The sequence below is a fragment of the Callithrix jacchus genome, chromosome 13 (assembly GCF_049354715.1).
Source record: "Callithrix jacchus isolate 240 chromosome 13, calJac240_pri, whole genome shotgun sequence".
Lineage (NCBI taxonomy): Eukaryota > Metazoa > Chordata > Mammalia > Primates > Cebidae > Callithrix > Callithrix jacchus.
Genome location: NC_133514.1, coordinates 69139115 through 69163152, shown reverse-complemented (window position 1 = coordinate 69163152; position 24038 = coordinate 69139115). Strand labels below are relative to the sequence as shown.

At 39.3% G+C, this 24038-nt stretch overlaps 1 long non-coding RNA gene across 2 annotated transcripts in view; it reads left to right on the top strand.

Moving 5' to 3' along the window:
- The first annotated feature begins 1308 nt into the window (after nt 1-1308).
- The window catches only part of LOC144579031 (uncharacterized), a 55669-nt gene continuing 32939 nt past the window's right edge, over nt 1309-24038 (top strand). The window contains exons 1-4 of one of the 2 annotated variants that reach the window (XR_013525812.1): nt 1309-3106; nt 21196-21287; nt 22545-22684; nt 23544-23639. This is a non-coding gene — a long non-coding RNA (uncharacterized LOC144579031). Of the gene's footprint in view, nt 3107-21157; nt 21288-22544; nt 22685-23543; nt 23640-24038 lie in introns of those variants that run through there. The other variant, XR_013525813.1, reaches the window with a different exon arrangement.

Sequence of the window (24038 nt, the reverse complement as noted above, 5' to 3'; positions counted from 1 at the left end):
TTTTGGTATGAATACTCACATTGGATGATCTCTTTTCTCCCAGAAATCGTCTTTGTTTTCCTTTGTTTCTGTCTTGTGTGTTGTTTGTTGTAAAAAGGACAACCTTTTTATAGGTAGAACATGGACCTAAAGCCCTTATAAGCCCATTGTTTGAGCTGTTCTTATAGACTGATGAGTACATGGTTCTCACCAGACTGGCATCCAAACTTTTCTGTGGGTCCCTGAAACAAAAAACAAATAAGATACCTTGCTTGTCTTCCTTTGTATCTTGAGAGCCTGGCTTTGTGAACAAGTGGCAACCTCTCTTTCTTGTTCTTTGCCAGCTGGGAAGTACAATTGTCAGGTTCTGCCAAGTGGCCAGTCTGAAAAGACTGGGAACCAAGACACAAAATGCTATTAAGCAGCATTCTCTTTGTGGAAATGTGCCAAGCTCCCAGGGAAGTTTGTCTTAATAAATTCCATCCACAAGGGGCTTTTGTCATCTCCACCTCTGTTGTCTTGTTAGTGCTGGGAAAGTCCAATCCTAGATGTGCCTATCCAGTGTCACAGATTAGTAGGTCTGTGACAAATGGCATTCCACATTTTTCGGAGAACTGGAGACAACATTTGCAAATATTCTTCTTAACTACCTGTGCTAACACAGGTCTTTACACTATCTTAATCTATTTTTGAAAGTGAATTTTGAGGGATCATAAGGGCTGCATCTTCTTCATCCTCCTTGGGAATGCCTCTTGCTTTCATGCTAAAAATTTATTCTAAACATAGAAAATTATTTGCTGGTCTTTCCATGAAGACGCTACTAAATTGCGCTGCTACTGAAATAAATACACCATTAGAGATCCTAACTGTCAATGACCAGATGATGAATTCTTTGAATTGAAGTGACTTCTATATTTGAAATATGTTCCCCTCCATTTAGTGATCAGCAAATGAAAAGTTACTGAGGAGGAATATCAGAGTTCTGACTGTCACATGAAGAACCTAATGAGATTTTTGATCACTCTGGGACACCTTGAAGAACACACAAAAGGCACCACTGACCCCCTGCTTTTGGGGTCCTCTATTTTCCTTATGGAGTTCCTAAAGTCCTGGGTGGTATTTTTCTCAGATATGATGTTTTACTCTCTTTTGCATGAAACTCCCTGACCTCTGGCTTTTGGGGATATCAAGGGTTACTTTAGAGTAAATATGTCCAGTTCACATTGAAAAATTTTTCTATAAAAAGGCATATGTTTCTAAAAATTATGTGTATTCATATAATGTTGGCACATGACAGTTCAAAATTGCTTGCTTCCTAGGTTTTCACTCAAAATTAAGGCTGCTTAGAGTTAAAAATTCTAATTATTATATGTAATTAAAATTACTAAATATAAAGGAAACTTTTGTATACAAAGTGTATAAGGAAAAAAATGTGTTTTGGGTGAGGAAAGTTATTTAAAGAGATGTGGATATGTGTTTTTGTTCAAGAAAAAAAATCAATTTTATATGGTTTAGAGGGTATTAAAAGATTATTTCAGAATAAATAAGTGAAAGGTAAAACATTATAGACAAAAAGAAGTGAATATAAAAAGTTGGGGGGAAATAGAGCAAAAGAGAATCTTATGTGGTTAAGCTATGATTACATAAATTTACTATAACAGGTTTTAAAATTGAGCCTTAATATCAAAAGTACACTGATAAAAAACTAAAATTTTGTCTTCTCTTTTAAACAACATTTTCATGTAGTATTGCCAAGAGGCAGTAAAAGATTTTTATTTACCATTTAAAATCAGCTGCAAAAGTGAGGTGGGGGAGAGAGAGAAACATTATTTGTGCCTCATGCTGTCTTTATTAGGTCTTTTGATTACTTACAGAAACCAAGCATCCTCTCTCAAAGAGTAAAGCTTTTGTTTTTTTTACAGCTATGTAACTTCCTGTATTTGCTTTTTAAGACTTTAAATATCATTCTGGCTAAATTAATGGCTATTATTTCACAATGATTGAAATAATTTATTATTTTGATCTTATTTTGACCCAGTGTTTTAAATGTTTGATATTTGACAAACCTCTCAAAATTCAACATAAGCATTTTTGACCACAAACTATATTTCAGATATTCCACTGGGCCTCTGGAAGTGCAACAGAGAAATATTAAACTAATTAGGCTTATTGGAAATGTTAAAATCATATTGGAAGGACTGTCAAGTGAAAAATAATGTTTAACTTTTTTTGACTTAAAATTTTATAAGTATGTTATTGATGAGTGTTCAAAAATCATACTATATTCCCAAAAATTTAATATATCATTAGTCACAATATAGTATGATAATCTTATTAAATTGTTATAGGCCACAAAAATAATACAATTTTCTTGTCAATTGCATCATGATTATAATGAACTTCCATCACATCTTCAACCTTGGTTATTCTAAGCCTTATCGTCCACAGTTAATTGCTTTATTCTGATGCTTTTTCTGAAAGTTCTTTGCAAGCAAGTATTATTCTTAAGTGTTATATCTTCAAGGAGATATATGGGAAGAAAATGAAAATAATTCTGAGAAACCCAGGTTTCTAATAACTTTGAATTCATACCATTGGACTGAATTTACAGAATGTTGATAAAAATTGAACTTAGAAAACTGCTCACTCAACATCAAGCAGAATAAAGATTAATTACATGGAATAAAACTGATAAAAGAATATGTTTTTTATGGCTTTTTTTGGCAAAACATTGCTGATTCTTCTCACATTTTGTTTTCCAGATTTAAGAAAACTTTATTCCTTTTAAGCTATCTATAGCTTACAGAAATTTGGTAAAGTATATCTCTGTGAAGAGAATTGAAGCATTTACTTTTTCCCTACCTAATATCTCCAGAAATGAGAAACTATTCATGAATACTCATAATATTATGGCAATATATTTATTTGCATAAGTTTAATAAGAATCTTTTTTTTTTTTGTAACAGGGCACAGTTGGAAACATTGGTTATATTGCCAAAGCTTTGACTGAAATGTCATGCCTTCAGACAATTTTAAGGAACTGAGGTCGCTTTATGAAGCCTTTAAAAAGCCCCTGGAAACACTAGCCTGGTATCTTGAATAAATGATTTACACAGCTACTTTACAGGTAAGTTTAGACTGTTACTTTTTTTTTTTTTTAATGGAGTCTCACTCTGTCACCCAGGCTGGAGTGCAGTTGTGTGATCTCGGCTCACTGCAACTTCTGCCTCCCAGGTTCAAGTGATTCTCCTGCCTCCGACTCCCAAGTAGCTGGGATTACAGGTATGGGCCACCACACCAGTGTAATTTTTTTGTATTTTTAGTAAAGATGGGGTTTCACCATGTTGGCCGGGCTGGTCACGAACTCCTAACCTCAAGTGATCTGCCCACCTTGGCTTCCCAAAGTGCTGGGATTACAGGTATGAGCCACCATGCCTTGACCAAGACTGTTACGTTTTGATAAGTCCAGGAACTTCAAGATATCTTTGGGGATCTCAAGAAAAGAGGTATTCACCCATTTCTACAGATATTATTGGCATAATTTCAGGGTGAGTCATTGATTTGTCTCCTTAGCCTTGAGAGGCCTTTAAAAGTCTAATTTGAGATTCTGTTTAAAAAAATCCAGCAAAGCAGACTTAATTCTATATAATTGTTTTCTGGCTATTCTTGCTGAGCTTATGTAAATGATCAGGCCAAGTTTAATAAAACTAAACTTATTTTACAAATAAATTGAACTTACTACATATATACTGTGGAATACTATGCAGCCATAAAAAGAACGAAATTGTGTTCTTTGCAGCAACATGGATAGAGCTAGGGCCATTATCCTAAGCAAAGTAATGCAAGAACAGAAAACCACATGCCATATGTTCTCACTGATAAGTGGGAGCTAAACAATGAGAATATATGTACACGAAGAGGGGAACAACAGACATTGGGGCCTAAGGGTAGCGGGTGGGAGGAGTGAGAGAATCAGAAAAAATACCTATTGAGTACTATGCTTATTACCTGGGTGATGAAATAATCTACATCAAACCCCTGTGACACACAGTTTACCTATATAGCAAACCTGCACATATACCACTGAGCCTAAAATAAAAGTCATAAAACAAAATAACCCACCAGTAAATTGGACTTACTATGACTGTCTTTGGTAGCATTAGGGGTATTAGAGAGAGAAAAATTATGTTTAAGAAGAAAATCATAGTGCACTTATTTTTATATTCTAGCTCATTGTTTTTGAGATTTTTCTTTACTGCAATGTAGACTGAATCCTGAATTCTCTCCTGACTTCAAGTCTCCAAACAAATGTTTCCACTTCACTCCCACATTTCTGACTTGGAATCACTGAAATTAAAACTACCTTTTTCCTGAAGCCATATTAGTTGACACTGGTTGACTTAATAGAGTCATCTGAGGAATCATTATGACAGCTTATGTATAGAGGACCTTTTGTGGCACAAAAACTGCAAAATCTGTCAGATTGCCACTGCCAGCTTCCACTCCTACTGAAAATGCCTGAAACCTAAGTGTAGGAATCTTCTCAACTGGCTTCCCTGTGAACTCTAGAAAAACTAGCTTATAAACTCCAGGTATTAACTTTTGTTTTTCGTCTTTTCTTGGGAAGACCTCTTATTAAAGACCTGTTTGCCTGTACCGTATAGAGGCTTAACTTTGATGAGAGTCCTATAAATGTCACCGATTGACATGAGAAAGAACTGTTTAATTGGACTGACCTATTTTAAGAATAGGAGACTGGTTTAATAAGATCATTTGCTACCCAGCTACAAACTGAATTTTTCTTTCCATGGCCACCAAATCAGCTTTAACATGCGTAACTTCTAGGAAAGTTTTAGACAGGTCAGTGTTAGGACTCAGAAAACAATACTCCAAAGCATGCACTTTGACATGTGGAACAGTTTGAACTCAAAGAAATTAAAAAGCCTTAGAAGCAGCTCAGAACCAAGAACTTTCTAACCTTTTCCTCTTTCTCCCCCAGCAGAGTAGAACTCTCTCTGAAGTTTCCTTATCTGCAGCTTCTCCAGGAGAAACACAATGGTCTTCACTCCCCTCCCTGAAATGTTGCCCAGAAAAGATTAAACTCATATCACAGGTAGGAAGACAGAAATGTCATACCACCTAGACAAACTTTGTCACAAGCTATGCCCTATTCTTCAGTCCCATTCAGTTTCCAAAGAGAATCATTTACAAACTATTGTCTGGCCTTTGGGGCCTACTTAATTCTCCTAAAAACCAGATTCCAAAATTGTCTACATTCTGTCATCTTCCTGTCCCCTATGAAGAGGGTGTTGTTTACCCTTCAGCCACCTGGCCCTCTTTGAGTCTCATATTTTCTACAACTTCCATGTACACTTGCACTTTTAAAAATTTGTGTGCTTTTTCTCCTTTTGATCTATTGTCAGTTCATTTCAGCAAACCTTCAGAGGGTGGAAGCAATTCCTTCACCAATACACCACACTTTGACCCAGTACTGTCATTTCACATGAGTCTTCATCTCTGTCCAGACTGCAATTAACTTCATTCAGTGAATTGCTTTACTGCTCAGTTTAAATCAGCATCTTTTATCCAGAACTTGAAAACATCTAGGACAACACTGTTCATTGGAAGTATAGTACTAGCCACAAACCTGAGCCATACATTAAATTTTTCTGATTACAAACATTAACAAAATAAAAAATAGGTAAAATTAATTTTAATATGTTTTAACTCAAAATATCCAAAATACTATCATTTCAATATAGAACAAATATAAAATTGTGTTTTAAATCATTTTTATTTCACTTCCCAAGCCAAGATAAATAAAATTAGGATCAAAATAGGGGTTGGCAAAACCTTCTTAAGCCGATATGCTACTTCAGCAAAGTCTCAGGATACAAAATCAATGTGTGAAAATCGCTAGCATTCCTATACACCAACAACAGGCAAGCAGACAGCCAAATCATGAATGAACTCCTGTTCACAATTGCTGCAAAAAGAATAAAATACCTAGGAATACAGCTAACAAGGGAAGTAAAGAGCCATTTCAAGGAGAACTACAAACCACTGCTCTAGAAATCAGAGAGGACACAAACAAATGGAGAAACAATTCATGTTCATGGATAGGAATAATCAATATCATGAAAATAGCCATAATGCCCAAAGTAATGTATAGATCCAACGCTATTCCCATTAAAATACCACTGACAATCTTCACAGAATTAGAAATTATTTTAATATTCATATGGAACCAAAAAAGAGCCCAAATTGTCAAGACAATTCTAAGCCAAAAAAAGAAAACCGGACACATCACACTACCCAACTTCAAACTATACTACAAGGCTACGGTAATCAAAATAGCATGGTACTGATACAGGAACAGACACATAGGCCAATGGAACAAAACAGAGAACTCAGAAATAAGACTGCACACCTACAACTATCTGATTTTTGACAAACTTGACAGTAATAATCAATGGGGAAAGAACTCCTCATTTAATAAATGGTGCTGGGCTAACTGGCTAGCTATATGCAGAAAACTGAAACTGGACCCCCTTGCTTAAACCATATACAAGAATTAACTCAAGATGGATTAAAGATTTAAATGCAAAACCCAAAACTATAAAAAACCTAGAGGAAAATCTAGACAATACCATTCAGGACATAGGCATGAGCAAAGATTTTATGACAAAAATGCCAAAACCAATTGCAACAAAAGCAAAAATTGACAAGTGGGAACAGTTGCTGTGCAGAAGCAACTATCATCAGAGTGAATAGACAATCTACAGACAGGAGAAAAGTTTTGCAATCTATCCATCTGACAAAAGGTTTAATATCTAGAGTCCATGAGGAACTTAAATTTCTAAGAAAAATATCAAACAACCCCATTAAAAAGTGGGCAAAGGACATGAAACAGACACTTCTTAAAAGAAGACATACATGCAGCCAACAAACATATGAAAAAAAACAACATCACTAATCATTAGAGAAATGCAAATCAAAATCACAATGAGATACCATCTGTCACCAGTCAGAATGGCTATTATTAAAAAGTCAAAAAACAACAGATGCTAACAAGGTTGTATAGAAAAAGGAATGCTTTTTTTTTTTTTGGTAGGAGTGTAAGTTAGTTCAACCATTGTGGAAGAGAGTGTGATGACTCCTCAAAGACCTAGAGGCATAATACCATTTGACCCAGCAATCTCATTACTGGGAATATACCTAAGGGAATATAAATCATTCTGTTATAAAGATACCTGCACATATGTGTTCATTACAGTACTATTCACAATGGTGAAGACATGGACTCAATCAAAATGCCCATCAATGAAAGACTGAATAAAGAAAATGTGGCACCTATACATCACACCATGAAATACTATGCAACCATAAAAAGGAGTGAGATCATGTTCTTTGCAGGGACATGGATGGAGCTGGAAATCATTATCCTTAGCAAACGAATGCAGGAATAGAAAACCAAACACTGCATGTGCTCACTTATAAGTGGAAGCTGAATAATGAGAACACATGGACACATAGAGGGGAACAACACACTGGGGCTTGTTGTGGGGGCAGGGCAGTCAGGAGAGGGAGAGCATCAGGAAGAATAGCTAACGGATGTTGGGCTTAATACCTAGGTGATGGGAGAATCTGTGCAGGAAACCACCATGGCACATGTTTACCTACTTATGTAACAAAGCAAATCCTGCACATTTACCCCAGAACTTAAAATAAAAGTTGAAAAAAATCTTCTAAGACTGTGAAAACCATTCATATAATAGTTACTTAATGGCTAATGCATTCTTGGGCTGCCGAATGTTGAGAAAGTAGGTGTTTCTTATAATTTATTATCACTGAATGTGATAATTAAAGAATAGTCACTGTTCTTCCTCTGGGGCCAAGTAAATTTATTTCTGAGAAAGTAGCATAAGTAAATATAGACAAAGCCTTTATCAGTTGAGTTTTACTGTATAAAAAGCAACTTTAAAACCAAATGGCTTGAAACAATAGCATTTATTTGGCTTATGATTCTGTGATCACTGGGTATTTCTCCTTGTCAAAGCTAGCTCTGCCAATTTCAGCTAGGTCTGTCCAAATCTGTGTTCAGTGGTGTGTTGATTGGTGACTGCATGATCTAGGATGGCTTCACTCACAAGTATGGTGATTGGCAGGTCTGCAGAAGGTATGGGAGCAACTAGGCTATGTGTCTATTAACCAGCAAGCAAGTCCACACTTTTTCATATGGTGACACTTCCCAAGAGCAGCAATGAAATAAATCCCAATGTACAAGCACTCGTATGCTTCAGTTTTGCTAATATCTCATTTCCCAAGCGAGCCACATGGCTGAGCTCAGAATCAGAATGGGAGGGCATTGGTAGTTAAATGGCAAGAGAGCATGGACATAGGAAGGGGAAAAACAGCTAGCCAATTTGGCAATCAATCTAGCACAAGACATATACATTAAGATGTTTATCATGGTGATTTCTATAGTGTAGCAATGCATACATGTAATTTGGATGTCCAACAAAAATACTAAAAATGGCAAGACCATTTAGTAGCTCTCACACTGTAACATTTAAAACATGTAATCCCATAACTTTGCAAGGCCAAGACAGGTGGATAACTTGAGGCCAGCAGTTTGAGACCAGCCTGGTCAACATGGTGAAACCCCGTCTGTACTAAAAATACAAAAATTGGCCGTGTGTGATGGTGCATGCCTGTAGTCCAAGCTACTCGGGAGGCTGAGGCACAAGAATTGCTTGAACCAGGGAGGCAGAGGTTTCAGTGAACTGAGATCATGCCACTGCACTCCAGCCTGGGTGACAGAGGGAGATTCTGTCTCTAAATAAATAAATGAATAAATAAATAAATAAATAAAATGAAATCACAGTGCTTTTGATAAAAGTGTCTGCACAATAAAAGAAACAATCAACAGAGTGTACAAACGACATGTTGAATGGGAGAAAATATTTGCAAATTATTCATCTGACAAGGGACTAATAGCCAGAATATACAAGAAACTCAACTCAAAAGTAAAAAAACAACAACAACAAATAATCTCATTACAAAGTGGGAAAAGGACAGGAATAGACATATCTGCAAAAAGACATACAAATGGCCAACAGGCATATATGAAAGAACATCACCAATCATCAGGGAAATACAAATCAAAACCAGAATGAGATATCGTCTTATTCCAAATTAGACTAGGCTATTACTAAAAAGACAAAAAATAACAGATGCTGGCAAGGATATGGAGTAAAGCAACTTCTTATATACTGTTGGTGGGAATGTAAATTAATACAATCACCATGGAAAACAATATGGCAATTTCTCAAGAAACTAAACATAGGCTGGGTGCGGTGGCTCACGCCTGTAATCCCAGCATTTTGGGACACTGAGGTGGGCAGATCACCTGAGGTCAGGAATTTGAGATCAGCCTGGCCAACATGGTGACACACTGTCTCTACTAAAAATATAAAAATTAGCTGGGCATGGTGGCGGTGCCTGTAATCTCAGCTACTCAGGAAGCTGAGGCAGGAGAACTGATTGAACCCGGAGGCGGAGGTTTCAGTGAGCTGAGACTGCTCCGCTGCACTCTGGCCTGGGCAACAAAGTGAGACTCGGTCTCAAAAAACAAAAAACAAAACTAAAACTAAAACTTAGAACTACCATACAATCCAGCAATTCCACAACTGGGCATTTATTCAAAGAAAGAGACATCAAAAGGATGTCTGCAAAGTCTATCAAAAGGATGTCTGCACTTGCATATTTATTGCAGTACTGTTCACAATAACAAAGATATTTAATTAACCTAGTGTCCATCAATAGATGAAGGGACATAAAAATGTGGTATACATACACCATTGAATACTATACAGCCATAAAAAAGAGGAAAATTATGCCATTTGCAGCAATGTGGAAGGAACTGGAGGTAAATATGTTAAGTGAAATAAACCAGGAATGGAAAGACAAATGTCACATGTTCTCTCATGTGGGAGCTAAAAAAGTTGATTTCATGCAGGTAGAGAGTAGAATGGCAGACACCATAGGCTGGGAAAACTGTAGGTAGATGGGGGAAACGAAGACAGGTTGGTCAATGGGTACAAGCACACAGTTAAAAGGTAGAAGTTCTAATGTTAGATAGCAGAGTAAGGTGACTATGGTTAGCAACAACGTGCTGTATATTTCAAAGTAGCAAGGAGAGAGAACTTGAAATGTCCCCAACATGTAGAAATAATAAACACTCCAAGATGATGGATGCCCCAGATGCCCTGACTTGATCATTGCCCATTCTGTGCATGTAACAAAATATCACTTGTATCCCATAAATATGTAAAACATTTTGTATGAATAAAAATGCTTTTAATATGCTATTAAATGAAAAGGGGATACATAATTTTATATACCCTATAACAATTGCATAATAAACATTAATTCAGATTAAAAATATTAGAAATACACAAAAATATTAGTAATTGTATTGAGGAATAATGTCATGGGACTCCCTTCTCTTCATTTCTCAAAACATCCAAAATATTTTACTATATAGACTTATTAAATTTATTTAAAATTTTATTCAAAATCAATTTTCCATGTTTATTAAGAAATAATTTTATACAGCCCCAAATTAGTAATATATCATGTTTCAGACACTAAGAAAATGAGCTTTGGCAACATTTTCTCTTGGTATAAAGGAAAATTTTACAATTTCTTCTTATGAAAGAGTAATATAAGATTGCAAAGAGCCAAGACGTAATTTAAATATGTTCAGGGACCATTTCCATCTTCAGAATTAAGGATTATTTTAATTTTACATCATTGCCTTTTCTCTTTTACTTTCCTTTTTAGTTTTATCATTTTAGGATTCCCTATTTTTAATTTTCATACAGAGATTTCTTTAATTGATCATTATAATTAAGCATAAAGTCCTAAGTTCCGAAGTCATATTTTGCTGGATCCTCACATTCTAAATTATTCATTCCACTTACTGTTCTTAGTTTGGTTTTATCTGAAAATTCCCGGTTTATTGTTTTTGTGTTTTATTTCATAGAAATAAGAAGGCAGAAAAAAAGGAAGGACATTATAAAATAGGTCTTAAAGTTTGTTGATCTTAAAGTTTATGTTGTTTGATGCTCTTGTGTCCCTTCTAGACATCAATATTCTCCCAGAAGCCCTTGATTTCATTTTCTGTAATCTCTGTTGTACTCAATATATTCCAGCAAAGCTTCATTGTTTCTTTTTGGACCTTAACTTCTTAAGTAAAGCCATTTATTGATATACTACTTTTTTTCAGTGAGCTAGCAAATCAATAAATGAAAGATTAGTTCAGTGTGTCAGCTTTCCCTAAGCATTCGGGGACTCATTTACTCCTTTGGCTGGCAAGGAGGAGGCCAGGTGGCAGCCTTACACAGCAATAATGGGTTTCCCTGTCAAACATTTCTAGGTGTTACCTCTCATACTAATTATTGAGTTTCACACCGTTTTAGATGAGAAAATTGGGTGTGGGTTTGAACTTTATGTGTACTAGCAGTGCTACTTAAACAATTATTTTCAGTTCATCCCATTTTATATTATTCTACCAAGCTTAGATCCAGTTTTAGGAAGATTCTTTAGAGAGATACTTTGTTCATTACATTAAAAAAACCCACTGCCATGGCCTGACATAGCATGTCTTTGTTTTTGTGTTTTTAGGATGCACAGCTCCATAAGCTAATCCTATTCATATGACTATGTGGGGGGGATATATTAGCACTCGGCTGGATTTCATCAGTCTTATCTTCTGAAATCAGTACAGTGTATTTACTCTGATATTGTACTGTTCACTCCTGCTAGCTCTTACCCAGCTTTCATTCCACAGAGGTCCGTTCAGGGATCTGAGCTGTTTACTCTTTAGATCTTCCTGTGAGCATCACAGTCATCACAGAGCACTCTCTCTTCAATTGAGAGTTTATAATTCAAAACCTCATTACATTTTATAGGACCATATTTGGAATCTTTATCCCCAACTGTTTGAAATTATCTTCATTTTTACTTAAGAGCATTTAGACATCCAATCAGAAACATTCCATGTGGATGAAAAAGAACACCAGCCACAGAAACTGAGGGTCTGGGAGCCACATTAGAACAGTGTTCAGTGATCAGATTTAATATGTTGATGGCTATTCTTGCCTGGCAGGTTTACGAAAGACATCATGGGAATAAGTTTAACTCTAATAATGCTGTAAATTTACCAGGTTAGAGAACATGGTCAGAACAAGTTCTATTCCCAAAAGACAGAAAGTCAGAATAATAGGAAACCTACTGTTGGTAAGTGGGAAAATACGTACTTTGATACACTGCTGGTGGGAATGGAAATTGGTATAATTTTTATGAAAGGCAATTTTACAAAATATAGAAAGTTTTAATAATTGCCTAATCCTGATGACTCAGCAATTTGATTTACAAGATTTTACCCTAAGGCAATAATTCGGGATTTAAGTAAAGATAAAAGGATGTTCAATATAATTTGACTAATGATAATGAATATTGGAAACAATTTAAATATCCAACAACAGGGGATGATTGAATAACAAAGTCCATCAATCCTATGGCATATGATGTCTTTTTTGAAAATCATGCTTGGCAGAATATTTATTGATATGGAAAAATGTGTGTGACATATAAAAAAAGCTTATAAAATAAAGTATACACAGTATACTATTTTGGAGGAAAAAACACGATGTATTTATGCACAGAAAACCAGATAAGAAGCACATATATCAAAATGATAACAGCGTTTACCATGATGGTATGCTTTCAGAGTGCTGGAAAACCAAGGCATTTGTTCTCTTCTGGGTAGGGACTTATGAATGATTGAAATTGTCTTTGTTTGGCCGGGAGTGGTGGCTTATGCCTATAAATTCCAGCACTTTGGGAGGCTGAGGCGGGCAGATCGCTTGAGCTCAGGAGTTTGAGACCAGTCTGGGCAATATGGTGAATCCCCAACTCTACCCAAAATATAAAGACTTAGCTGGGCATGGTGGCATGTGTCTGTGGTCCCAGGTACTTAGGAGGCTGAGGTGGGATGATGGTTTGAGCACAGGAGGTAGAGGTTGTAGTGAACAAAGATGGCACCACTGCACTCCAGCCTGGATGACAGAATGAGACTGTCTCACATATATATGTGTGTGTGTGTGTATAGTGCTTTCCTTTCCTTTTAAAATTTTGTAGATGTATTTAAAAAATGTACATGTGTTGTTCTATTTTTTATTAGGTAACAATGTTATTTTAGAAAATGGCAGGAATCAGAAGATTAAACATTGCTCATACACTGTATATCGTGCATATATATATATATATATATATATATATATATACACATCCATTACAAGAACGCCCATTAACAAAGAGACATTAACATCTGCAAAGGAACTCATGCAGGCTGCTAAAATGTGATGTGTATATGTGCGTGCAGAACCAGTGGTCTGAAAACCCAATGATCTTTATGTAAAAAGGCATAAACAGAATTAATAACCCGTATAATTTTTCTCTTTGCACAGATAGATTGACTTAAATATTTCTTAAAAGCAGAACTGTGGGGTTGGTAAAATAAACACTGTAATGCAATGTTGTACTTTAGATCTCCCCGATTTAGTCCACCTAAGTCTGTCCCACCCAACCTCTCACTGAGAAGGGCTGTTGGGAATTCTGGGCATACTGATGTGTATATGTGGTCTGTCGGCGCAGAGAGTGCCCTTGGGCATGTGAGCTGGAAGAAACTGGGAAGAATTGAAGCTGCCCTTCTAAGTGTCTATGGGTTCAACTGCCTAGCCCTGTGTTCCAATAGCGGAGAGTGAGCAGGAGAACAGGGCTAACACTGCCCCACTGCAATACATAAAATAAAAACAAGTAAGACCAGTCACAAAAGTCATCAGAATCTGTTTTTTCTATTTCAGTTCTGTAACAAGGGATTATTAACCCAGATAAGAAAGCACGTCTGCATTTGTCTCTTATCTGCTCTGTTCCTCTAGGACACACTGGGTGACTTTTCTAAGAGGTCAAACAAGGTAAAATAGTCTCCCCTATCCCCAGCCTAGCTTTATTTCACTTGGTAAACCTATTATCATTGAACGGTGAACTGAACAGGCTACTCGCCTGGCTGCTTCGTGAGCTGTGGCATTGGGGCCAATTCTGTTTCTAAAAACCTATTTTCAAATCTGGTTCATTTACAGGAATTAGGATTAACCTTCTAGGAGGCAGAGCTGAGAGGCCTTGTGATAATTTAAAGAGCTTGTAGCCCTCTTTGAGCCCTCTCCTCAGTCTGAGTCTTTCACAATATAACCTTGCTCAGTGGCATAGGAGGAGGTGTCCTTTGGGAAATGGTAGCAACTGGAGATTTCTAGGGACAAGCACTCTCCTCAAAACGTTCACTCCAGAAATCCAACAGCAAATTTACTTCATTTCAGAGATCTGTCTCTCTTTCAGTGAAATATTTGGGGTCACTTTTGAGGACTTTATTTGAAATCATTTGCAACACGTGCTACATTTTGCTTACTCATTCTAATTCTCCTCTACTTAATTAACATTTCGTCAAGAATTATACCAGTTTGGCCAAGGACAGATGAACAGAGACAGCCTATGCTTTCTCACTTTTTTGGTACATAAACATCCTTCTCCATTCTTCCTGTTACTTCCGCGGACCTAGCTGAATCCATCAGACTCACAGCTGGGAAATCCCTCCTACCCTTTCTGATGGGCACCTACAATGCCTGACATTGACAGGAGGGGCTAGGGTCCAGCCCAGAACTCATTTTATCAATGATTGCAACGATTCACCACAGAGGAAATCAGGCATACAGAAATACGGTCCTGGACTGCGCTTCAGTCACTTTGCGGGAGGTTTCTCATCACTATATACCGGACAACTGTGTTTTATTTTTTATATTTCTGGCCCAGTTTTTGTTTCCTTTGTCATTTTTTCCTCAAACACATCTTGATGTCTTGACTGATTCTGTGGTGGTATGCCTTCAGAGTGCTGGAAAACCAAGACATTTGTTCTCTTCTTCTTCTTCTTTTCTTTCTTTCTTTTTTTGAGATGGAGTCTTTGTTGCCCAGGCTGGAATGCTGTGGCAGGATCTTGGCTAACTGCAACCCCTGCCTCCTGGGTTCAAGCAATTCTTCTGCCTCAGCCTCCCAAGTAGCTGGGATCACAGGGACATGCCATCACGCCTGGCTAATTTTTGTATTTTTAGTACAAAAGGGGTTTCACCATGTTGGCCAGCCTAGTCTCAAACCCCTGACTTCACGAGATCCACCCTCCTCGGCCTCCTAAAGTGCTGGGATTACAGGCCTGAGCCACCACACCCAGTCTCTTTTTGGTTCTTGTAAAGGACTTCCTGGATTATGCATTCTTACTGTATCAGCAGATTCATTTTTTTTTTTTTCCCATTGTCTCTTTAAATTTCCCCCATCCTCTGGCCCCTTCCCTAAGGCTCCTTCCCTACACACTTCCAGATCCCTGCTATCTTTAAAAAAATCTTTCTTTGGACAAGACATAGCCATCCCTCGATATAGCCCATGATGGCCCTAGTTCTTGAAAGAGTTTTCTGCCCTGGCTGTGTCTCCTTCCTGCCTCTCATTCGCTCTTCCAAATAGCCAGCATTCTGGCTCTTGTTCCCACAAATCAACTAATTGCTCACATCTGATTCACCAAGTGCTCCCAATTGCCCATTTTCAGTTTCCATCCTGTGTACCTTCCTGTAGCATCTGGTGCTGTTGTTCAGTCTCTGTTTCAGGAACCTTTACTTTTTGGTGTCTGAGACATCATTTTCTCCGTTCTACATTTCTGACCACTGTCTACTTCTTTAATTTGATATTCTCTGGTGCGGTCTCTTTGATCTTATTCTCTTGTCACTCTAGTGATCCCTATCGGCTATAAACTTTAAATGGCTTCATGTTACCCAGAAGTGAAGTCCAAACTCTTTCAGCTGATGTTCAGGGACCTTCATGAGTTGGTCCCAAGCCATATTTCCCAGCACAGCCCTATAACTATGCTGTATTTAATTTAGACCATCTGCCAGCAGTTATGCCAACATTCTTGAGTGTATCTGCCTCTGCACCTTCACCAAGGACATTTTTCAGCACCAGTTATGGCTCAACAAATATACACTGAGTAACTGAATGAAGTATCTGCTCGGCTGCCTACCAGAAATCTTTTCACTCTTCTTGGTCTAGTTCTTATTCTGTCACTTCCATGAAGTCTTTCCTGATCCTTGCCCTGGAAGCCACCTCTCCTCCTTTGAGCTCCTGTGGCACTTCTTTTATGATATTAGTCCTGTGCTACTTTATACATTTTAATAGTCTTTCCAATGCCTATCCCAGTACCTTATACCTACCAGGTGCTAAAGTGAATGAAATACTTAGCACAGTCCTTATTTATTTATTTATTTATTATTTTTGAGATGGAGTTTCGCTCTTTTGCCCAGGCTGGAATGAAGTGACACAATCTCAGATCACTGCAACCTCTGCCTCCTGGTTCAAGTGATTCTCCTGTCTCAGACTCCTTGCTAGGATTATAGGTGCCTGCCACCATGCCCGGCTAATTTTTGTATTTTTAGTAGAGATGGGGTTTTGACATGTTGGCCGGACTGGTCTCGAACTCCTGACCTCGGGTGATCCACCCACCTCAGCCTCACAAAGTGCTAGGATTACAGGTGTGAGCTACCGTGCCCAGCCAGTACAGTCTTTTTAAAAACTATGTAGCATGGAACCCTTGAGTTATAAAGTTTGTGCCCAAAACGTGTTAAAGAAAAAGTTAAAAACTCTACGGTAATAGTTAATATCAACAATACTGTATTTACTTAATGAAGTTTAAAAAGTAGAGCTATTTCTATGTCTTTTATGTACTATAGAAATGTTCCTAGAACCTGCACAGATTGATTGAAGATCTTACAAACGAATTGTGAGGTATCAAAATAAAATCAAACAAGGTTGCTTTTTTTTTTTTTTTTGAGACAGAGTCTCACTCTGTCGCCAAGCTGGAGTGCCGTGGCGCAGTCTGGGCTCACTGCAACCTCTGCCCCTCGGTTCACCTCAGCCTCTTGAGTAGCTGGGATTACAGGTGCGCGTCACCACACCCAGCTAATTTTTGTATTTTTAGTAGAGGTGGAGCTTCATCATATTGGGCAGGATAGACTCAATCTCTTGACCTCATGATCCGCCCGCCTCAGCCTCCCAAAGTGCTGGGATTACAGGGGTGAGCCACCGCGCCCGGCTGGTTGCTTTTCAATATAGTAGTCCCCTCTTACCTGAAGAGGGTATGTTTCAAGATCCCCAGTGGATGCCCAAACCTTATATACATAGGTTGAGTATTCCTTACCCAAAATTCTCAGGACCAAAAGTGTTTTGGATTTGGATTTTTTTAAATTTTGGAATATTAGCATTATATTTACAAGTTTGAAATTCCCAGCCCAAAAATCTGAGGTCCAAAATGCTCCAATGAGCATTTCCTTTGAGTGCTCACAAAGTTTCATAATTTAGAGCATTTCAGATTTCAGGTTAGGGATACCCAACCTGTGCTATTGTCTCCTGCACATGCACACCTATGATAAAGTTTAATTTATAAATTAAGCACAGTAAGATATTAGCAGCAATAACTAATGGTAAAATAGAACAATTATACTGTAATAACATTTATTACAGTATATAACATATGTTTATAATAACATATATACCATATATAATAAATGTTATGTGAATGTAGTGTGTCTCTCTCTCTCAAAATATTTGTTGTACTGTTCAAGTGACCCTTATGCTACTTAAGGCCCCAAAGAGCAAGAGTAGTGATGTAATATTTTTGGACCATATTTGACCATGGGTAACTAAACTTTTGAAAACCCAAACTGTGGATAAGGCTGAGAGCAGTGGCTCACCCCAGTATTTTGGGAGCTGAAGGTGGGAGGATTGTTTGAGTCTAGGAGTTCTGAGACCAGCCTGGGCAATATAGGGAGACTCTGTCTCTACCAGAAAAAAATTTAAAAATTAGCCAAGCATGGTTGCATGTGCGTGTAGTCCCAGCTACTAAGGAAGCTGAGGTGGGAGGATTGCTTGAGCCCTCAAGGCTGAGACTGTGATGAACCATGATAGCACCACTGCACTCCAGGCTGGGCGACAGAGCAAGACCCTGTCTCAAAAAACAAAACAAAATCTGTGGAGAGAAGGGGACTATGAAATGACATAATCTGTCATTTCAGCAACGTCTGTAATAATTTATCATTTCTAACTCATCAATGGTCTACTCAAATGTATTTGGCTATTGAAGCCCTAATATAGTTAAAGATGCTATAGCAAGAACAAATATTAAAAGTCATATTTGACTCCTTTGTCATAAGCATGGTTATTAAAAGATGTTACCAATTTCAGGATCATTGGATCCTGTCTCAATATGTATGTGATTGTGGCTTATGGTGACCTAATTTACTTCAACTACATGAACATGACAGCTGTTGAACAGTTTTTTGCCTCGTATTGGTGAGATACACTCTTGGAAGTCTTGGAGTTAACTGCATTTTCAGTGTACGTGTGACTGGTCTATGACTTGGTTGAAAGCTATGGGTGTGCTCTTATGCATGTATGGAAAGTGGGGTCTTCTCTCTGCAATCGTCGACCTGCAGCGAATAAAAGACAATTTTGAAAGTATGCTATTGGGAAGGAATTGAGATGATGTTTTTAAATCTTGGACTTCAGCTACATTTATGATGGCTGCTAATGCAGGAAAACCTGCTAATGAGCAGGCCACTTGTGTAATTTTTTCTTTGTACTTAAAGTAAAATGTAAAATGTCAGGCAACTATCCATGACTTACTCTAGGGAAAGGGAACAGCTAATGATTAGTCTTCTGTTTACAATTAAAATCTGATTTCTTTTCCTAATTTTGGTTGACTTGCTATTGGTCCTCTGGACTCCTAATAGGTCTTGTGGATTCTAAATAGATTCTGCTTTGACTCCCAATTACCATGCAATTAACAGACCTGCAAATGCTGCCCTTTAATTTTGTTTATGTTCCTTTTCTCTAGACTTTTATTCTGTAACCTACTTTTAGTTACCGTATCGGTTCTTTATAATTTCGTATCTGTTTTTTAATGATATACCACCCCGATTTTCCAATATGGCGGCTCTTCTTTATGTAAGAAAAGATTCAAGAAAATCATCAAAATGCTTGCATAAACTTTGTTGGAAATAAGTTGTATGACAATGAATTAAATAAAAAAAGAACTGGCTTAAGAATTAGCTCCAGACCTGGAATGAAGGGATGCTTAACTTCATTATTTTGTGCCTCGCTTCCTAGGTTTAACTAAAGACCTTTTGTTTGTGTTCTACGCTGAGGTCCCATTGTATACATTCTCTGGTGTCTGCATGCACTTAATAGGCTGTTTAATAATGGAATGTCAAGCTCTATCCTTTCACCATTAAAGACACAGTCCAAGGGCCATTTGTGGTGGCTCACGCCTGTAATCCCAGCACTTTGGAAGGCCAAGGCGGGCAGATCCCGAGGTCAGGAGTTGAAGACCAGCCTGGTCAATATGGTGAAACCCCATCTCTATTAAAAATACAAAAATTAGCCAGGCGCGGTGGCGTGCACCTGTAGTCCCAGCTACACAGGAGGCTGAGGCAGAAGAATCGCTTGAACCCGGGAGGTGGAGGTTGCAGTGAGTAAAGATTGTGCCACTGTACGCCAGCCTGGACGACAGAGTGAGACTTCATCTCAAAAAAAAAAAAAAGTCATAGTCCTGAGGTTATTTACAGAAATCCTCCCTTGAAGAGCTGGATTCTTTGAGCCTTCCTGGGTGATGGTTAACTAAGCTGGTCATGGGAGAAAATTAGGGGCGATTCCTCATGGTAAGCAGCCCACAAAAATACATTTTAACAGTGACCTTTAAAGGGCCGTGTCCCATGCCCTAAAAGAATTACTCAACTAGTGTCTAATTAAGACTTTTTTCTAAAAGCAGCCTTAAAAGCAACTTCAATATTGGGGATTTCAGGAGGGTAGAACAGTTGGGACCTAGCAGGGCCCCTCCCATCACATTTGGTCCTTTCTAGCTCCATGGAGTGGTGGCCCTAGACCCAAAGATCTTCCAAGGTCTGAAAGGATATAGGAAGAAGCCCAGATACGAAGCTCTTAATGAAGATCAGTTCAGCATAGTAAGCAGTAATCGCCATCAGACTTTGCAAAAAGTGCTGAGCTACTTTTCCTTCTGCTTTCTCTTGATGATTCAGGACAGTAGAGGGGAAAAGTCACTGATACGGGTTACCCCAAACCATAAATAATTGAAAGTATATGTAATGCAAATTCTAATTCATTTCATTTGATAACAACCCCACTTAAACCGCCTATTCAACTAAGCATGCCAGTAAATGGAGTGGAATTGGAATTGACAAGAGAAGTTTCTCTTGACTGTGCTTGAATATGCCAACTGAATTGCAGAAATGCTTTCTAGTGCAAAACACAGAAATTGGCAAATGAAGCCAGTCATTTTGAGATAGCTGACTACTTCCTTGTCTTCCTGATGAAGCACCTAATGAAATGTTAAGTGATCTGAAGAGTTGTAGGCAGAAAAATGGTTAAGTGGAATAATGGACAGAAAGGTGGTTGCTGTAAAAATGGGTCCAGGCTTATGGGTGAAGGTGTAAAGCAAACTTCCAGGCTGGTGTTAAACAAAAAGTACTCAGGATGGGAGAATAAAGGACAATAGCCTGCAGAGACAGCATCTTTCTTGCAATCACTGGTGTCATCGGAGGTTTAAGAACAAAGCAATTTTAAATCAGGTAATAGCAGATGGAGTGAGGTGGTTGTTTAAAAATATTAACTGGGTCTGGGCGCGATGGCTCACGCCTGTAATCCCAGCACTTTAGGAGGCCGAGGCAGGTGGATCACGAGGTCAAGAGATCGAGACCATCTTGGTCAACATGGTGAAACCCCGTCTCTACTAAAAATACAAAAACTTAGCTGGGCATGGTGGCGCGTGCCTGTAATCCCAGCTACTCAGGAGGCTGAGGCAGAAGAATTGCCTGAACCCAGGAGGCGGAGGTTGTGGTGAGCCGAGATTGCGCCATTGCACTCCAGCCTGGGTAACAAGAGCGAAACTCCGTCTCAAAAAAAAAAAAAAAAATTAACTGATGTTTTTTCTCTGTCTTCTATGATTAGTGTCTTCTTTTCCTCTTCTGCCCCGTGCCATTAAAGGAATTCCTCTAGGTCACTGCCTCAAGGAAGTGGTGTGAAAGGTGTCCAAAAGAAAGGGGAAGTCACTTTGGTTTCCAAAACCTAAGCCTCAGGTAAGATTTGGGATAAAGGTGAAGAATTTGATAGAATAGGGTTTGAGGAGAGGGGATTTCTCTCTGAGTAAGAGACAACACCCTTGGGCCAGGGAGTGGATGGCTAGGGGAAGGGGAGAGAGCAAAGCTGTCGGTGGTTGCTGGAGAGGGGCTCTGTGCCCCACTTCCCAGGCAGTACTGAGAGAGGTGGTGAGAGTGCTAGCCTGCACAGACCACAATCAAGGTGGCACCAAACAGCAAGGTGTTCCTGTGCCCCTGCAAGTACTATGGCATCTATGGAGACAGAAATGGGCCCAGGGTTGGGGGATGGGGGCAGGAAGGACTGAAGAATGGACACTTTATGGCCTCCTATAATGACCAAACATTTGTGAGACCCCCTTACACACAATCCTTGGGAAAGAAGATGGATTCCAAATTCACCAAGACTGTGTCCCTACCACCCTACAATAATGTGGTTTTAATACAGACCTTAAGTAAGTTCATGTAAAAATAGTTAATGAATGAAAATAAAGAGTGTACCTGTCATGGGTGGGGCTAGATCCAGGATTCCTTTTTCTTTCTTTTTTTTTTTTTTTGAGACTGTGCCTTATTCTGTTGTTCATGCTGGAGTGCAGTGGCGTGATCTTGGCTCACTGCAATCTCCACCTCCTGGGTTCAAGCAATTCTTATGCCTCAGCCTCCAGAGTAGCTGAGTCTATAGGAATGTGCCACCATGCCCAGTTAAAAACATTTTTTTTTTGTATTTTTAGGAGAGATGAGGTTTTGCCATATTGGCCAGGCTGGTCTCAAACTCCTGGCCTCTAGTGATCCGCCTGCCTTGACTCTGAAAGTGCTGGTATTACAAGTGTAAGCCACTGTACCTGGCCTCCCAGAGGAATCCTTATGGCTTATGCTTGTAGGAAGAGACAGGTCAGCAAGCCCTTTCTGAAACTACAATTTCTCCAACATTTGCAACTTGAAATAATCAGTATACCAATTCAGCACATTTTGGGATGAGACGTCCTTTGATCCTTCGCTCTCCTCAGACATTTCAGATGGGCAGGTGGAATCTCCCTTGTCCCAGCTGGCCTGACGCTCAAACAGCCCTCAGTGGCCTGGGGCACTTGCTGAGGGTGGGGACTGGCCCTTGGAGCAGGAGAGACAGTCGTTGAAGCGGAAGTGTGCGGAACACCGCCCAGGCTCAGAAGGACAATGTTTTGGAGAGAGTTGCAAGAGTTCCAGGAAACACAAATTTCCTTCCTTTTGCTTTTTTTGTAGGAAAAATGTGAACTTTTCATGGCAAACTCTAGAACACCACAGCTGGCAATGACCAAACTAAGATAGAATCGAGGTGGTCTTGGGAAAGGAGAGGCAGATCATAGCATGTGGTCTCTTGATTCCTGAGAATGGAAGATCAGGTGAGAATTCTCCACCTCTTGCATAAGGTGCCCACCCAGCCTCAGTTGAGGAAGAAGAGAGCAGACTGGAGATCTGAACAAGGGAGCTCACTACCCACATGGCTACCATCTTGAAGCCAGACACTGACAGGGTCCATTTTATCTTTGCACAAAATTCACTTTAGCCTGTTGCCAGACTGCCTCTGGTTGATGGGGCAGTAAATGCAAAAAGGAGAAGCTGAGGGACTCCTAGCTGAGCCAAGTGAGGCAAGAAATTCACTCTGCAGGCCGGGCGCGGTGGCTCACGCCTATAATCCCAGCACTTTGGGAGGCCGAGGCGGGTGGATCACGAGGTCAAGAGATGGAGACCATCCTGGTCAACATGGTAAAACCCCGTCTCTACTAAAAATACAAAAGTTAGCTGGGCATGGTGGTGTGCACCTGTAGTCCCAGCTACTCAGGAGGCTGAGGCAGGAGAATTGCTTGAACCCAGGAGGCGGAGGTTGTGGTGAGCTGAGATTATGCCATTGCACTCCAACCTGGGTAACAAGAGCGAAACTCCGTCTCAAAAAACAAACAAAAAGAAATTCACTCTGCAAAAGGGCTTCCCTACTTGAGCCTGGAGAAGCTAGCACCCACAGTACCAGGGAATATTTTGCTAGAGAGTTACTCTGAATTTGGGGCAGAGACCCAGTTTGCTGGGGACATGTAGAGGAAGAGTAAGTTTCTTTTGCAGGAATGCACAGATCCATCAGAAGAACAAATGTGGTAGAAGATAATTTTGCATTGATGTTTGTTTCTGTCTCTGTATTTCTCCTTCTGGGAGTCCATCTCCACCTGCCACAGACTCTGATCTCTGGCTTTTGTGTTTCCAAAGCAGAAATCTGGGCTACAGCTACCATGACCAAGGTCTTTAGGATGGAGGCATACCCCTGAGTGACAAAGATGAAGAGGGAGAATTTCCTTCAAGTGGACGGTAAAGGATCCTCATGGCCTGGTTTTGGAGAAGGAGAGTTAAAAAAAAGAAAGTCCGGGCCGGGCATGGTGGCTCATGCCTGTAATCCCAGCACTTTGGGAGGCCGAGGCCGGTGGCTCATGAGCTCAAGAAATCGAGACCATCCTTGCCAACATAGTGAAACCCCTTCTCCACCAAAAATACAAAAACTAGCTGGGTGTGGTGGCGTGTGCCTGTAGTCCCAGCTACTTGGGAGGCTGAGGCAGGATAATTCCTTGAACCTGGGAGGCAGAGATTGCAGTGAGCAGAGATTGCAGTGAGCCGAGATTGCGCCACTGCACTCCAGCCTGGCGCCTGGCGACGGAGCAAGACTTGTCTCAAAATAAAAAAAAGAAAAAGAAAGTCCAATTTATTTGGGGA